This window comes from Silene latifolia, chromosome 11, assembly GCF_048544455.1.
Source record: "Silene latifolia isolate original U9 population chromosome 11, ASM4854445v1, whole genome shotgun sequence".
In the NCBI taxonomy this organism is placed as follows: domain Eukaryota; kingdom Viridiplantae; phylum Streptophyta; class Magnoliopsida; order Caryophyllales; family Caryophyllaceae; genus Silene; species Silene latifolia.
Window position 1 is genome coordinate 86619051 of NC_133536.1, and position 15970 is coordinate 86635020.

Genomic DNA, 15970 nt, shown 5'->3' on the forward strand with positions numbered 1-15970 from the left:
GAATTTTGAGTCGATTTGGGCCCGGAGTCGATTTTGACTCTAATTAGTGTCATTCTGACACCATCGTCGTGCATAAAACATTTTAGGTACTTTTAAAATATTTTGAAAGTATTTTGTTTTCGAAAGTAGTTTTCGAGCTTTCCGACGTGTCGTCATACTGAATGTCGATTAGACGTTGCAATACCCGAAACATGTTGTAGTCCGATAATCATCGGGTGTTTGTTGGGATTCTAAAGATACCAGGTATCAACACCACCACATAACTGCAACCTGCTACCCCACCAGCCATCCCCACAAAATGACCGACGATGGAGCAGGTTTAGTCGTCGGGACTGGAGAATGGTCTGAAAGGAGGGTTCGGTGGAGGCGTTGACGAAGAGAGAAGAGTGAAGGATAAGGCATGGTTGCACGCAGGGTGGTTAGTTGACGGCGCAAGGGTGGGGCGCAAGGGTGGTCGACGACGCAGGGGGTGGTCGTCGGTGTTGAGGGTTAGGTGGTCATAGGTGGTATAACTGTGGTCAGGGATGCGAGGAAGAATGGGTTTGTTTTTAATTTTTTTTTCTAATGATGAAGGGTAGGCATAGAAAAATTAAGCAAAGTGCGCGGAGTTTAGCAATTACGTGCTATTTTTCATAACATTCTATTGAGGTGCTACCCTAGAAACTGATTCTAAAATGGGTCAGGGAAAGCCGCCAAGAAGACCCACGACTTCACTTCTTAATCAGAACCAAAAGCTCCTTTAAAATTTGCAGAATGTGCTGCAAAATACAAATGAGTAAAACCGCTAGGAATTAATGGCAGTGGATTACCCGCTTCACTAATAAGTTCTTTGTCGTTTCTAAAAGTTAGAGAAACTTTTGGCCAAATGACAAAGATAAAAGCCGCTGGTGAAACTGACGGCTTCACCTAAAAACAGGAAAAAAACTGATGACGTGGCCTATTGGTCTTAAAATAGTTTGAAACCAACCCCAAAAATCCGATTAATCTGTCAAATAACCCTATTTAGCCAAAAAAAATTCAAAAGAATGCTTACTCGATCAATTAACACAATTAACAAGTGTTACCCATAATTAATAAATACGGACATTACTTTTATTTAATACTTCAATTATATAGGACTCGGTCACTCGGATGCTAGGTTTATACTAGCTCTGATACCAATATAGAAAAATAATAACAAAAAAATAGGGTTATTTCATGGCAATAATCCATCCTAAGCCTCATCTTCTCATATTAATCTATCCTATTATTTAACTGAGGAAAATTCCATCTTTGACACCATTTAACTTATAGTAGACTGACCCAATTTTTGACCTGAAATTCTAGGTTTCTAAAGAAGTGACCATATGGGTCCCTTTCTTCTTTCTTCTTTTTCTGTTTTTCTTCATTTCCTCTTTATCTTCTTCTTCTTTCTTCAAACCCCAGTCTCCCACCAAAACTCATCCCATCTCACCATCCATAGCAGCCCTACCAACGCCCATCACCACCACTCAACAACCTCCAAAATCACCGCCATAATTAACACCATCATACCTCCGCTGAACTGCGACAACACTTCGACACCAACAATTTTTGGTCTAACCAAACAAACACAGAAAAATCAAAATTCCAAACCCTAAAAATTCCTCTAAAATTGGATTTTATTATTAACTCCCTCATCAAAAATATGTAGTAACTCCCTCGCCACCGCCTGACGCAGCTATCCCCACTGATAGCGCCATCGACAGCGAAGATCCGGTTAGAATCGCTGGAATTACAACGACTTGTCTGAGATTGGCGGCATTTTTAAGAGCGAGATTTCTAAGATCGCTTCGAGTATACTACAGTTCAGCGTTGAAGGGGATTTGTCGGTTCAGGATTATGTGAATCAAATTAAAATTGGATTTGCTTTGGAGTTTTGGGCTTAAGTTGGTTTGAATTTCTGGGTTTGACTTTGAATATTTTGTGGGTTTATTATTGTTAATTTTGCTGCATATTTGTGTTTTTGGTTTCAAGTTTAATAGCAGGGCTAGTGGAGATGGTGGTGGGTGGGTGATGAGGGGAAAGTGTAACACCCCCATATACCGAGGAGCCTTAACCAGACCTTCCTTAGCATATAAGGGCACTACCATCTCGGTTGCCCGAGGTAAGTAATCATCAAAGGTCAATAACAGAACATTTATAATTATATTACAAGTGTTACAACCAACCAACAAAATAAAGATACAACTCGTCAGCTACACACTAACTCTATCGGAACTCGTGACGACTCACCCCCGCCAGGACTCCAGCCATCAACCATATCAACACCTGCTAAGACTGACTGGTCACCATAAGGGATCACGGCAGACAAATAAACAAACAAGACAACCACACAAGGTCAGTACTGAGACAAGATACAACAATAACCAACATCAACCGTCAACACAAAACAAAACACAACCAGCCACACACAATCATACCCACACCAATAAATCTCCGTCACCGACTGTCCACTGGACCAGCCCTGTCAGTGGGGGACCGCAGTCGTTCCCACCTAAGCCCCGCTCATCATACCGAGCGATAACCCTGTCCCATTAATGTGCACATCCCCTCCCGTGGCGGGTTCCACGGAGGGCGAAACTAGGGCGTGAAGCCACTCCCGCAAGTGACTCCACTCAGCCGAGGACGCACCTCGAGAACCAGAAACAACCAATCACAAACAGCTGCAATACAACAACAACCAACAAACTGTATACACCAACCGATTACCACATATACTCTGCCACACAAACACAACAACAACACAACAACCACGACACAACAACCGACACACTAGACCATCCACAGAAACTGGGTAGGCGAACCTACATTTAAGCGACTGCAACGATTCCATGCCCATACACACAATACCCAGCAATCAATCAACACCTATATACACAATACAAACATCTATCACTACCAAGCTAACCCCAACTGCAAAGACAAAGATACGGGCGATGATGATGACATACCTACATCAGGAAACCTGGCAAAGGACCGTTACCCGACTTTAGCTATGCACTCCAAAGGCACAAGGACCTTCAAAGGCTCCCATGGAAGGTATATGGTGAAGGGAAGGGAAGGAGGCAACCTAAAGATGTGAATAAATGAGGCGGAAATGATTTGCGGTTTTAACAAAAGACGATTATAAACCCTCGCTGAAAAGACGCTACTCGATCGAGTAACTAACGTACTCGATCGAGTGGCCCCTACTCGATCGAGTATCCAATCTACTCGATCGAGTAGCCTCTACTATATCGAGTACCACCCATAACTCAAAACACAGGATAACCTTGGTACGCACTTCTAAGGACTATTACTGCTCCCAAGGTCGGTCAACGCTGGTCAACGGGTCTCTAAAAGAGCGGGTATTACAGTCTTCCCCCCTTAAAAAGAACTTCGTCCCCGAAGTTCAACTCACCTATCCCAAAGCACAAGATACGGAAACAAAACGACATCACTACTCTTCCGACATAGGTCACTACTCCCCGGAAGTACTATCCTCCATGTCATCATCATCAACTGTCTAACACACTGTATAGATCAACTCCTGCAACCTACCCCTTGAAGTACCAACCTCACAACATGGACCAACACAACCAACGACTACACTGCTGCTCACAACACTTAGCCATACACTATGAGATTACACGTTCACTAGTAACAACCATCAACACGAAACATGTCACGTTAACACAACTATGTTACCCAACGATATGATTCTATTCCCAACACATGCCATCATAACTATCTTTCTATGACCGTCTCTTCATAACACACTATTCAACCTTTACTTCAACATACAAATTACTCAACGAACAAGTGAAAACAATTATAGTTTCGTACCAGAAATGTAAGCGAAACAATAGAAAACATCATAAACGAACAACAAAATGATTGTAATATCGGCCTTTTTATTTTGCGACATTACTCTTCCCCTCTAAAAAGGAACTTCGTCCCCGAAGTTCACCACCGAATCACTACACATATTACTTAAAACTTACCTTTTGACATGTACCCAACACCTATGATTCGTTAGTGACATTACTCATTACTCATACAACCATTAGTTCATAAAAGCATATGCAACTTTATTCGAATAATTAGTCATAGTCACGAATGTATGTATGTATCAATTGTATATGGGAAATGCGCGAATTCTGTGAAATATAACGAGTCTTTTCGATAAAATGAGTTAGGTCACGAAGCCAGTAGGCATAGAAGATGTATAAAAGAAGACGATAAAAGTAACTATTAGTTTCACTATCCGTCACCAATTGCACTCACATTTCAAGCACGACTTCCAACAAATCAAATTAACGATTCAAACATATTACTAATCATCAATAACCATGTTAAACACCAAAACATGCAATGATATTAACATTAAAACGATTTTAAATAACGAAATGTTCCTGTAATAGTGCTACTCGATCGAGTATATAGAGTACTCGATCGAGTGCCCTCTACTCGATCGAGTGTCTTGGCTACTCGATCGAGTAGCCTGAGATCAGAATACTCCATCCTTGTCACACCTGCAGCTACTCGACCGAGTGAGGGGCACTTTGTCGAGTGGCCATAGGTCAAAACCTTCGAAATCTTCCTGTCATAACACACAATATATATAGAAAATGTCACATAAGCGCGAGTCGGGAAGACAACCCGACCCCTAAAATCCTGCAAACAAGTTCAACTAAGCAAATTTGGCCTTATGGCCATCCATACAAACCAAGTATAAAAGTACTAACTAAAAACGACTACTACCATCCAACACAACCAAACCATAGACAAAGAGAAAGAAAGGAGTATCACTCCCCATTCTTTCGCTCATCCATCATCTCATCTCCACCACCATCCCCTCCCGAGGTGCCTGCTCCTGATGACCCAAGACCCGCATCGACCCCTGCCCCAGCTCCAGAACTCTCATACCATGGGGTCAAACCACCAAAAGCAAGGGACTGTGGTGTCCCCCATGCTGTCTGGTCCACTCCGTAAGAGTGGAAAACTCCACTGTAGTCCACAACTCCGCTCCACCACACTGGGTGTGGTCCCTCGGTCCCAATACCCTGAGCATACGCCATCTCATGCATGTTCCTGAGCGTCAAGGTAGAGGACACTCTCTCTGCCAAGTAGCTCGAACGTGTCTCTGGGGTATCGAGGTAGGGGTAACAAGGAAATGGGTACTGAGGCGGTGCTGCTGACTGTGGCTGGGTCTCAGCCATCCTCTCCTGCACACGACGTGGGCCCCTCCCTAGCCTGGGTCTATCCTCCGCTGCTCTCACGTTCTCCCCCTTCCTCGGCTCGGGCATCACCTGAAGAATCGTATCATCAATGAGATACGTCAGTCGCGGCCGGAGTGCATCATCATCCTCCTCCTCATCGGAGTCCACAGCTACTACAACTGGGTCTAACGGCTCTGTCGGTGGGAGGTGCTCAGGAGCCGGTATCCTCATCCAGCTCATACCCCACACCCTCCAAGCTAGGCTACCATCCTCTAAGGTTCTCAACCATTTCAGGTCGAGGTAGTAGTCTCTGTCCATGGTAGGCACCGGTGTGGCTAGGGGGACATACTCAGAAGAAGCCTCGAAGGAGGCTAGCTTTTCAGCTAACCGGGTGGCAAAAGCACCACAACTCAAGTACCGAGTGGTAGAAGTAGCCATCAAAGCATGGCTAGCACAGACCATGGCAGGAGCATTGAAGACCACCCTCTCAGTCCGCTCCGGGTTAAGATAATACATCAAAAGCAACAACTCATGATTGTTCAACTTACTCATATCCGGTCTCTCATAAAGAAGATTCGATATAGAACGAAGAAAAACCCTCAAAGTGACATGTTGAACATCGTTAATCAACATGTTGCTGGCGGTGGAAGCTGACTTCCCAGAAAGACAAGGCATAAGGCGGCAAACCCCGCACTAAGCTGGAATTTCGCTGATGGTGTGACACCCTCATTTATTGCGGAAAAGTAAACACGTAATTCTAGAATAAAACTGCATGGATATGTTTGTAATAGGTTCATTTGGGTAAAAACCTGTAATTTTTAAAACCTGAACCTGTTATAAAGATATCCAAATTGGAAGGTGTCAAACATACAAGGTCTAACTAGAAGTTTCATAACATAACCATCGCTAAAGTCGCGAATAGCAAATTATACAACTAAATGTAAAGAGGGAGACATATGTCCCTAAAATGTATGTGACATAAAAAGGGTTTAAGGGTCACCATAAAATAAAGCCAATCTAGGTCCCAAGGTTACTTTGCTCGCTAGCTCGTCCATGTACCCCATATATGCATCACCTACCTGTCATTCGCATTTTATACAAATACGAAAGCCACAGTCAGTGGGGAGTAACTCCGAGTTCTCCCAGCCACAAAATGTCATAATTAATATAACATGTAAACATAAGAATATGAATACGAATCACACACTGCCTTAGCATATAGATGCTAAGGCAATCGTGCTTATCATGTGAACAACAATATAACGCCACATAGTCCTAGCATGTGAATACTAGACCGACTCATACTACACTATCATGTGAATCACATAACATCCAGGAATCCAAACTCTATCAACCATAGCCGGCTTGCATCTCACCTTCTATGATTCATAGAATCATCAAACAAGAAAGGGCAATATATCAAAGACAGGCATAAGTTCTTAGCCCCGTCAATAGTCACTTTGTAACTCGAGTCTATACCACGAGGTAGGGAAGGTAATCGAACCGGTATCTTGGCTCGTGTTACTATTAAGAAAACATGGCCAAGAGACAACACAACCCTAGCCTAAAATCTGCGCAGACCTAGACATGCGGATACACACCACCGCACCCAAGACCCACAACTTTTTTTAAAACAAAGTGAAGTGAGTACCCTAAGGACACCACCGAAGGGTTGGCTAGTACTTAAGCTGACCCCATACTATCAAAATAAGTACCGAGGTCATGCCCCAACTTGGATATAAATCCACTAGTCAGGAACACAAAGGCTATCAAGCAGTGAACATATACTCGTCAGAGACTATAAAGACCTATCTATGATGAAGGCCGAAGTACTCACCTAGGACCTAGTCCCAGCTTGAATACTTTAGCCCACACCACACAAGACAAGTAGGATACCCAATTAACCATAAAAGGGGCAAAGAGTCCAACTTACCAACATAAATGCTAACATTCTATCATGTAAAAGGCTATATAAATGTCTATTCAGCAGACAATCCAACAATATCCTCAATATCAATAATAATCCAAATTCCAGCTAACCGTTAATCTCATAATTCATGAGAACAAGCTAAAATGGCAAAGAGGCAATAAGACTAAGCATAAGGCATCCAAAGCATCCAACAACCAACATGTGAAATGATAATTACAAATATCAAGACATAACATAAAATTTCCAATAACAACCAATCTCACCTCAAAGACAAACCCTCGACCCGAGTCCCGCGACGGGTCATCGGTCAAATCGAGGCTGACTGGTTTAAACCTAGTTTGACCAAACTCGTTCGGTCAATCCTGCCCACTTTAGTCTTGGCCTACTTTGGCCCAAATTACAAATTTTATCGCTATATTATTCTCATGCTATTTCCAATTTCTATCATGTGAAAAATGAAAGTAAAACATTATCAATCACCTAAACACTTAACAAACAACAAGCACCACATTTACTACTAATGTGACATTAATTCGTCGAGTAACTCGGAATAGTTACCTTAAGCTAGCAAAGAGACAAGCAATAACTTGAGAAAGCTTCTAAAACCCAAAATTACTCTTCCTCTTCAACCACATATGAGCCACCTAAAATAATTATGTGAAGGGACGATATTAACGAATTATCGTTATATAAAATATGAGACGGAAATTAATTTAAATCAAAACATGTAAATCATATTCATTAGCTCTTTTGTCTTATGTTCATAAACCATTATGACCCTCCTTTTGACAGGCATACCCAGAAAATTGTCACAACTTTTACGCCCTAGAAATAGTCCCATAAAGCACCATTTTATCCGTCCCAAAATCGAGCCCAACTCACTGTCACGGCTCCCAACACCGAGGTCAAAACAGCCCACACGCCTCCATTTCGATTGTCCCAAAACAGTCGGAAGGCTGCACAAAAATGGTACCAAAACAGAGTTCAATCAATCCTAAACCAGTCCTAAACCGAGTCAAAACAGTCCCAAAAATGTCCCAAAGTACTCCGCAAAGCGGACTCAAAAAAAACAGTGATCCTATTTTTTTCGCACAATACCACAACTAGACAAGATCCCAAATAGCATCCCAAAACAATCCCTACATGTCAGTATACACCGTCTCAACTATCAAAGATACCAATTAGCACCCAAAACAATCCATACATGTCAGCATACACCGTCTTAAATATACCACTTACTAACTAGCATCCCAAATGATTCCTAGAGGTCAGTATACACCGTCTCAATCATCTCCACATATCAATATACACCGTCTCAACTATACAACTGACTAATTAACATCCATAATGATCCCTATATATAATTATACACCGTCTCAACTATAAAACAGACTAACCAGCTTTCAAAATACACATATTTAACAAGTAATACTGAGTAACCTATCATTATTACCTTTTTCCGATTGAACTAATCATTTATGACTAACAAATATTCTACCAGACCGTCTATTTTAGTACATACAACCGTCTTATAATAAACAAAGCTAAAAATATAAATTGGGTTTGTAAAAATACATAACGAAAATGAATTTTACTTACAACGGATTGACGAGAACGACGAAAGGAGCGCTATGGAACAAAAATAGTTGAAAACGGATAAGGAACGAAGCACCGACGTCGATTAACAGATCAAATTTCAAAGAACAAAGATTTACGAAAAGGAAGGAAAAAGAAGGAAGAAGAAGAAAGAAAGGCGTGCGTTGTTTATAAATGAGACAATGACTGCTAGCCTCGCTATTTATTATACGACGTTTCTTCGTCGTTAAGAAACTTCGATCGTTATTAAAATCGTTTCAAGTTAAATTTAACCGATTTAAGTAAAAGTTTCAGTAATAAAACGGAATCAATAATAAATAAATTTAATGAGTGAAAATAAAATAAACTCGGCTAGTTAACGGAAATAATACGATATCCGCTTGAATCGGAATTATTAGCGATTTTTACGAAACTAACGGATATTAATAAAAATTGCTATTTTAGTGAAATAAGCTCAAAATAGCTAATTGGACGGTTTTGTCCCCAAAATCCATCTCGGGTTCACTTAAAACAACTTTCATAAGGACTCGTAAAGAAACGGAAATTATTAAATAAATAAACTCGAACTAATTTCAATAAACTCGAACTAACTTTAAATAAACTTATTAATGATTATTAAAATTAACGATCGAATTATGATGAAATTAATTAATTAGCTAAGCATATATATATAAATCGTCAAATGATGTAATTAAATTCAAAATAGCAATTAAAAGAATTTTATCCAACTTAATAAAATACGGGTGTTACAATCACCCCATCTTTTAAAAAGTTTCGTCCTCGAAACTTGAAAGTATAAATGAAAGGTTATAAAAATAAAATTGGAATTGGAATCGGTAACCAAAACATTTTAAAGGTTATTTATCGTAAGAATCAAAATTCTTTCAAAAGTTTCAAATAAAATTTTTAAACAGAACGATTCTCATCAAAGGAACGGAAGTGCTCGTTGCGCATTCAAGAACATCACATTCCAAATCCAAGATAAGGTCAAAGGCAAATCATTTGTATAAATCGAAAATCAAAATACTTTTAGAAACATTAATGAAAAGTTTTCAAATGTATAAGTCTCATTCATGGAACGAAATTGCCCTTGTCGTGCACACAAGAGCGCTAACTTTCCAAGTCAAAGACAAATTTAAAACCGAAAATCACTCGTCGACAAGAGTAGAACAAGTTATTAAACGTTTCTAATAACGAGTTCTAACATCCGATCAACGTTAAAATCAAAAGAAAAGGTAATTTACCCAAATTTTCTTTTGCAAAAAGCCAAAATAGAAATAAAGGTTTCACTTTTAAACCCAATTGGGGTCAAATCCCTGAAAGTGTAACATTAAACTTTGACAAAAGCATCATAATTAGATCAAAGTGAATAGAAATTGGATAAAATTTACAAAAATCCCAGGTTTAGCAACTCAAAACTATGATAAAGAAGTCTATACTCAAAGAGCAATTAGAGAATTAAATCGAATTTTCATTTTTCCAAATCTTTACAAGTAGGGAAAATTTTGTAATAGTAACATAAAATTTTAGCAACGAACCAAAAATGGTAGCTTGAAATATTTAGAAATTGTACAAAAAGGAAAGTAACTTAGATAGCATAAAAACAAAGTATGTTAAGAGAGCTCAAACTTAAGCCACAAGAGAGCTATAATGACTTTCATAGGGTAAAAATTGAAGTCAAAATTACAAGGATGTCAAAGATATAGTTTCACAAGATACGAGTGTCAAATTTAAAGGAGGAGCAAGATGAAGCAAGGAAATGAGGTATGAACAGTAACGCTTATGAACGAGGAGAAAGGGAAAATTAAACAACAAAGAAACGCCAGACACTCTTATCTCAAACAACAACATCACTCAAAACGGTTCGAAAACTTCCTAACAACAAAACTCATAACCACATCACTCCCAAGGTTTTCCTCAATCGCTTATGTTACCTCATCCAAATCTATTCCCTGAAACAAGGTACTCCACTATAAGTGTGATTTCATCGCTCCAAATCCTCAAACATCCAGAAACAACTTTCACAAGCCTAAGGTCAAGGCTTCCAACAAAGATATATTCGTATCCAACTAGTGTCAACTATGGGTTTCTCAAAAAGGTAAACCTTCAATCAAGAATCCCAATACCAAGCTCTAAACTCCAAGAGAAGGTTCCTCAAATATTCCACAAGGTTCTCATTTCAAAACAAGGTAGTAACATACCAACCCCAAAATCTGAAAAATCAATAGGATCTCAAGTTTCTCTATCCTTTTACTTATCAAGGATTCCCAAAAGCGGAACTACACTCAGCTACACTCAGCTACGACATCATCCCATCATCTCAAGTACTCAATGCGACCTCAAGGTCTATACAACTATAGGGTTAACAAATTCTTCTCAATACTAAATCTCTCTCAACTCAAGAACTCTCAAGAGCCAACTAATAATCCCACATTAGCTTTTCTCATATGGTCATACCCATTATCAAACTCTCATGTCCAAAGTGATTATGGAAGCCAATCACAACTCGACTTACTTAGTCAAGGAACTAGGTATAAGAATCACTAAGTATGTCTCATCACCTTACCTAAGTCTTTCTAACATCACGACTTCTCAAAGCCAGGGTTAAGGGTCGACACAAACAATCTCCTCAAAAGTCGAATTTTCCAACCAGGATCAACATTCCTCAAAAGAAAGAGTACTATCTAATGGCGTTAAGGGAGGATAAGCAAGGAACAAAAGACAAGTTAGGAGTACAAGCGTAGCTTTTAAAGTAAAACCGAAGGGAGTTTTGAAGGAGGATAAGCACCAAGAGATTAAGAATAAGGCGAGATACAAAAAGAACGAGAAACATCTGCAAGGAAGTAAAAGCATTCTTCAAAGGTTGAACAAATCTTCAATCCTCAGCAATCGACACTAAATCTTGATCTTCGTAAAATATAAGTGTCCTTTCAATGGAACGGAGATACTCTTGGCGATCACTCAAGAACATCAATATTCCAATTCAAAGACATAAAAATACATTTTTACACCAACAAATGATAAAACTAATTATCAGACGTCTCCAATAACAAGCTTTAACACTAATTGACGTTAAAACCAGTGAAAAACATTAAAATATTTTCAAAACTTTTAGTTCAAATTTTTTTTTTTTTTTTTTTTTTTAAATAAGGGTAATAATTCCATTAGCTATAGATAAGCTCACAGTCATTGATCCAAGAACGCAACAATTATTAAATGACAATCAACAAACAGGTTAGTACCTAACAAAGAGCAAACACAAAGAGACTACAACATAAGGTCCTAAATCTACCCATCTTACCCATCTCTCAAGTTTATTATTTTAAGGTCAAGTTATTTATATTGGGGTGCACAAACGTGCGTCGGGAGCAAATATGCTCTGATACCAACTGTGACACCCTCATTTATTGCGGAAAAGTAAACACGTAATTCTAGAATAAAACTGCATGGATATGTTTGTAATAGGTTCATTTGGGTAAAAAACCTGTAATTTTTAAAACTCGAACTGTTATAAAGATATCCAAATTGGAAGGTGTCAAACATACAAGGTCTAACTAGAAGTTTCATAACATAACCATCGCTAAAGTCGCGAATAGCAAATTATACAACTAAATGTAAAGAGGGAGACATATGTCCCTAAAATGTATGTGACATAAAAAGGGTTTAAGGGTCACCATAAAATAAAGCCAATCTAGGTCCCAAGGTTACTTTGCTCGCTAGCTCGTCCATGTACCCCATATATGCATCACCTACCTGTCATTCGCATTTTATACAAATACGAAAGCCACAGTCAGTGGGGAGTAACTCCGAGTTCTCCCAGCCACGAAATGTCATAATTAATATAACATGTAAACATAAGAATATGAATACGAATCACACACTGCCTTAGCATATAGATGCTAAGGCAATCGTGCTTATCATGTGAACAACAATATAACGCCACATAGTCCTAGCATGTGAATACTAGACCGACTCATACTACACTATCATGTGAATCACATAACATCCAGGAATCCAAACTCTATCAACCATAGCCGGCTTGCATCTCACCTTCTATGATTCATAGAATCATCAAACAAGAAAGGGCAATATATCAAAGACAGGCATAAGTTCTTAGCCCCGTCAATAGTCACTTTGTAACTCGAGTCTATACCACGAGGTAGGGAAGGTAATCGAACCGGTATCTTGGCTCGTGTTACTATTAAGAAAACATGGCCAAGAGACAACACAACCCTAGCCTAAAATGCTTGGAGACCTAGACATGCGGATACACACCACCGCACCCAAGACCCACAACTTTTTTTAAAACAAAGTGAAGTGAGTACCCTAAGGACACCACCGTAGGGTTGGCTAGTACTTAAGCTGACCCCATACTATCAAAATAAGTACCTGAGGTCATGCCCCAACTTGGATATAAATCCACTAGTCAGGAACACAAAGGCTATCAAGCAGTGAACATATACTCGTCAGAGACTATAAAGACCTATCTATGATGAAGGCCGAAGTACTCACCTAGGACCTAGTCCCAGCTTGAATACTTTAGCCCACACCACACAAGACAAGTAGGATACCCAATTAACCATAAAAGGGGCAAAGAGTCCAACTTACCAACATAAATGCTAACATTCTATCATGTAAAAGGCTATATAAATGTCTATTCAAAGAGACAATCCAACAATATCCTCAATATCAATAATAATCCAAATTCCAATTAACCGTTAATCTCATAATTCATGAGAACAAGCTAAAATGGCAAAGAGGCAATAAGACTAAGCATAAGGCATCCAAAGCATCCAACAACCAACATGTGAAATGATAATTACAAATATCAAGACATAACATAAAATTTCCAATAACAACCAATCTCACCTCAAAGACAAACCCTCGACCCGAGTCCCGCGACGGGTCATCGGTCAAATCGAGGTCGATTGGTTTAAACCTAGTTTGACCAAACTCGTTCGGTCAATGCCCGGCCCGGCTCGAGTCTTGGCCTACTTTGGCCCAAATTACAAATTTTATCGCTATATTATTCTCATGCTATTTCCAATTTCTATCATGTGAAAAATGAAAGTAAAACATTATCAATCACCTAAACACTTAACAAACAACAAGCACCACATTTACTACTAATGTGACATTAATTAAATCGAGTAACTCGGAATAGTTACCTTAAGCTAGCAAAGAGACAAGCAATAACTTGAGAAAGCTTCTAAAACCCAAAATTACTCTTCCTCTTCAACCACATATGAGCCACCTAAAATAATTATGTGAAGGGACGATATTAACGAATTATCGTTATATAAAATATGAGACGGAAATTAATTTAAATCAAAACATGTAAATCATATTCATTAGCTCTTTGTCTTATGTTCATAAACCATTATGACCCTCCTTTGACAGCATACCCGGAAAATTGTCACAACTTTTACGCCCTAGAAATAGTCCCATAAAGCACCATTTTATCCGTCCCAAAATCGAGCCCAACTCACTGTCACGGCTCCCAACACCGAGGTCAAAACAGCCCACACGGCCTCCATTTCGATTTGTCCCAAAACAGTCGGGAAGGTCTGCACAAAACTGGTACCAAAACAGAGTTCAATCAATCCTAAACCAGTCCTAAACCGAGTCAAAACAGTCCCAAAAATGTCCCAAAGTACCTGCAAAGCGGACTCAAAAACAGTCCTATTTTACTGCACAATACCACAACTAGACAAGATCCCAAATAGCATCCCAAAACAATCCCTACATGTCAGTATACACCGTCTCAACTATCAAAGATACCAATTAGCACCCAAAACAATCCATACATGTCAGCATACACCGTCTTAAATATACCACTTACTAACTAGCATCCCAAATGATTCCTAGAGGTCAGTATACACCGTCTCAATCATCTCCACATATCAGTATACACCGTCTCAACTATACAACTGACTAATTAACATCCATAATGATCCCTATATATAATTATACATCGTCTCAACTATAAAAAGACTAACCACTTTCAAAATACACAAATTTAACAAGTAATCTTGAGTAACCTATCATTATTACCTTTTTCCGATTGAACTAATCATTTATGACTAACAAATATTCTACTGCCGTCTATTTTAGTACATACAACCGTCTTATAATAAACAAAGCTAAAAATATAAATTGGGTTTGTAAAAATACATAACGAAAATGAATTTTACTTACAACGGATTGACGAGAACGACGAAAGGAGCGCTATGGAACAAAAATAGTTGAAAACGGATAAGGAACGAAGCACCGACGTCGATTAACAGATCAAATTTCAAAGAAACGACGAAAAGGAAGGAAAAAGAAGGAAGAAGAAGAAAACAAAGCGTGCGTTGTTTATAAATGAGACAATGACCTGCTAGCCTCGCTATTTATTATACGTACGTTTCTTCGTCGTTAAGAAACTTCGATCGTTATTAAAATCGTTTCAAGTTAAATTTAACCGATTTAAGTAAAAGTTTCAGTAATAAAACGGAATCAATAATAAATAAATTTAATGAGTGAAAATAAAATAAACTCAGCTAGTTAACGGAAATAATACGATATCAGCTTGAATCGGAATTATTAGCGATTTTTACGAAACTAACGGATATTAATAAAAATTGCTATTTTAGTGAAATAAGCTCAAAATAGCTAATTGGACGGTTTTGTCCCCAAAATCCATCTCGGGTTCACTTAAAACAACTTTCATAAGGACTCGTAAAGAAACGGAAATTATTAAATAAATAAACTCGAACTAATTTCAATAAACTCGAACTAACTTTAAATAAACTTATTAATGATTATTAAAATTAACGTATCGACTTATGATGAAATTAATTAATTAGCTAAGCATATATATATAAATCGTCAAATGATGTAATTAAATTCAAAATAGCAATTAAAAGAATTTTATCCAACTTAATAAAATACGGGGTGTTACAGATGGAATCCTTGGGAGGCTTAGCCAAACCAAGGTGAGAAGCAAAGAGGTCCATGGTCAACACAAAACTCGTGTACATAAGACGGAACTCAACAGACTGTTCTGCTGGCTCGTATTTAAACGAGCTCATGAACTCCAAAGTCAGAAAAGGATAGGAATGCTTCCTCAAATGATACAGCCCCGTGAACCCCAAGGTCTCACAAATATGACGGACATCCATCTTAATCCCCAGGTCATCAAGAAGTGTGGTGTCCACACAACTGGTGGGTCTCATCTTGC

At 38.8% G+C, this 15970-nt stretch overlaps 2 long non-coding RNA genes across 2 annotated transcripts; both read right to left on the reverse strand.

Annotated features, from left to right (window-relative positions):
• Positions 1-6097: 6097 nt before the first annotated feature.
• LOC141614966 (uncharacterized) lies at positions 6098-7801 on the reverse strand. The gene is made up of 2 exons (XR_012529506.1): positions 7711-7801; positions 6098-6301 (listed from the first exon to the last, which is right to left on the reverse strand). It is a non-coding gene; the product is annotated as an uncharacterized LOC141614966 (long non-coding RNA).
• A 4496-nt stretch (positions 7802-12297) lies between these two features.
• Positions 12298-14007, reverse strand: LOC141614967 (uncharacterized). The gene is made up of 2 exons (XR_012529507.1): positions 13917-14007; positions 12298-12501 (listed from the first exon to the last, which is right to left on the reverse strand). It is a non-coding gene; the product is annotated as an uncharacterized LOC141614967 (long non-coding RNA).
• Between the last annotated feature and the right edge of the window lie 1963 nt (positions 14008-15970).